Genomic DNA, 3116 nt, shown 5'->3' with positions numbered 1-3116 from the left:
CTTCCTGCTGGTTACACGCATGGGCGACTGGTACCTCTTGAGTCTGGGGGGGCACCAGCGGCTGATTGCCGACCAGGAGGAGGGGTCCCCCATTGGCCAATCAGTGACACCAAAAGCACCAGCAGCAAAACTGGAAGTGCCGGCGGTGCTTCTCTCGGTGCCCCCACTCCCTGGCCAGCACCGGTTTTAGCGGGGCACCAGCCGGCGCTTCTCTTGGTGCCCCCACTCCTCTCGGCACCCCCACTCCCCACTGCCCCCCTTACATGTTGCCTATGGTTACACGTATGTTCATATTAGTGAAATCTAAGTTCAGGACTATTTCTATGGATGTCATATGCCAACAGAAATGAATTAGCATGCATGTGTGGTATATACCACAGGGACTGAGGTGTTGGACAATAATCTAGTTTGAAAATTGTTTGCAGTGAAAATTGTGCTCCAGGCTGCAAGCAGCTGTTGACTCTCAGATGGACACAGGGATTGGGAACACAGCTTGTTTATTGTGGTGGAAATGTTTAATCTGCTGGAAATGTACTGATGCTCATCAGCAAAAGTTGCCACATGGTAAACAAATGTTTAGCTTGCAAAAAGCAATCTTTAACATCACTTAATTTATGCATCAATCAGACACTGGGTATTGTGCAGAGGCATAACAGGCCAGTACTGTGCCCTGGGCAGTCCTCCATTTCTCCTGGATCCAGCTCTGGCAGCAGGGAGGGTAGAGCAGAGTGGCAGCACAGAAACAGAATCCAGAGGCTCCCCGCTCCTTGAGGGAGAGTGTAACCTCCTGGGCCAAGATACTGGGTGGAGATGTCATCGTGATCCCAGGCTCCATATGTGCCAGCAAGTTGAAAAGGTGCTGTTGTCTATGTCAGCAAAGAGTGATTAGGATCTAAACTGTGATCCCCAAGATCACCCATCCTGCCCTGCATGTGGAGCATGGCAAGAGGTGGGATTGTGGATCAGATCCCATGCCACCATTAAATTAACATCTGCTACGGGCCTATGTGGAGTGTTTCATATATTTCCTTAGATACTATTCAGGCAAGCTATGTATCATTAGGTCATTTCATTTTCTCTTTTAGGTTAACTGCCCCAATAATTTTTTAATCTAATTGCATCACAGCCACAGACAGGACAGACATTGGCTACCTTGTGCATGTGGATATGAATTTTTAAATATTCACAGCTTGGTTTTGGTTCTTTGGGGGGGTTCTTTGTTTGTTGGTTGGTTTTAATTTGGCAAGGTACACACATGTGAAGGACAAATCCAGGATAAACTCTATGTTATGAAGTGTACCTATTTATATTCCACATGAAATATGGCCAGGCAGCTTTTTGTTTCTCCTCATTCCCTTTTTTTCCTTTTGTGGGAAAAGTATATTTTTCCCAACCACATAAAATTCAAGAAGTGACAATGGTTTTTGCTTCAATCATTCTAGAAAAATTTACATTGGGCAAGAAAAGAAAGAGTTTTGCTATCTTAATTTTAGAGGCCGTGGTTGGTTCCAATATACCTAATTCACTAAATTGTATTTAAATAGCCACGTTCACTGGGTTAGAAACCTCAAACTTGGCTTGTTTTGTAGAATTGCTTGCGATCTAAACAATAGGCTATATTTGAAGAAAATTGGCTGGGTGACTTTAAAATTCTGCATATAAACATTGATTTCATGCATTCGCACAAAAGATACTTAATGCAAATTATCTGAACTCATATAACTGCAAAAATACTTTAACTAGAAATATGAACGTTATCTTGCTTTTCATACAAAGTTTAACTCAAATGTAAAGAACATCAGCCTAGCAGAATAAAGGAGCTACTTAAATTTGACATATTTACCATTTGTATGTCATTCACGAAAGGGACAGTTTTCCACTGTGCATGTTTATCACCACTTTCCCAGTATTCATATTCAGATGGTTTACAACTGAATTTTTAAACTTAGGACCAGATCCCCAAATCTGTTCCAGCCCTTATTGCAGTCACAGCACCACAAAGGGAGAGAAATTTCTTAAGAGCTCTGTAGCTGGAATTCTTTAAGTTTTGGGGAATCACCTGTCAGCCACAAGCTAACACATTCAACTCCACAACCATATTCCATCATACTGACAGGTGTTGGAGGCCGAAGGGCTGTGTAACCAGAGCCGGAGCATACTGTGTTCGGCTATTCAAGGCTCTTGGATGGCCACTAAGGGAGTATAGTCAGCCAACAAACCCTATAGGAAACTACAGGGCCAAGAAACTACAGTTAGTTCCACTCCCAATACAAGTTTCATGCTGCAGAAAATGTAGTGCTTAAAGTTTCATCTGGTTTTGTACTACAGCAAAATCATCATGCCAAGTTTCTAGTTTTTTCCAGTGCCTTTTTCTATTTCCTTGTAATTCAAAAGCAGAAGAAGGAATTTTGATCAGATTAAAAGTAAAATAAAATAACAGGCAAATGTTAAGAATTGAAAATTTCAGCCAGGTGAAGAGTTTGGAAAGGTATCTGAAAACAAAGGGTGGTAATGGACACTGTTTTGCAACTTTAGATATAACAAGAGCCTATTGCAATATCTCCAGGAAAAATTTAAAAATATATCCAGTTTAGCTGGAATTAACTGTAAGAGTGCCTATCAATAACGGAAGGGTAAAAACCACAATGTAGTTATTAGAATTATATGATCATAGAATAATATGATTTTTAAAAAGCAAGGGCCAAGAAAGCTAGTGGCAGTTAAACTTAGTAGAAAGTAAAATATGACAATCTGGATCACGGATTTGGTCCCTGAATGTAAAATCAGGATTTATAATTTGAATTCATCTTTCTCTCTGACAGAGTGTAACTGACTGCCTTTCAAATTGCAGAGGTGTACCTAGTAGGGTTTGCATCCTGGGCAGCTATGGGCTCTGGCTGGTGTCCAGATCCCTGGGGAATGATGGCAAGGGTGTCTAAGCTTCCAGCAGCTTTAAGCTTCAGCTGTGACTAGAGGGGAAAAGAGGCAGGGGATGAAGCTAGAGGGGCTTTAAGGTCCTGACAGGTAAGGGAGGAGGTGTTTCCCAATTTAGGATTTAAGCCTCTCACCTGCTCCACCACAAGTACTACCAAATGCCATTCTGCGTGAAGATATAA

The sequence above is a fragment of the Alligator sinensis genome, unplaced genomic scaffold (genome assembly GCF_000455745.1).
Source record: "Alligator sinensis unplaced genomic scaffold, ASM45574v1 scaffold675_1, whole genome shotgun sequence".
Classification (NCBI taxonomy): Eukaryota; Metazoa; Chordata; order Crocodylia; family Alligatoridae; genus Alligator; species Alligator sinensis.
Note: the sequence above shows the minus strand (reverse complement) of the source record.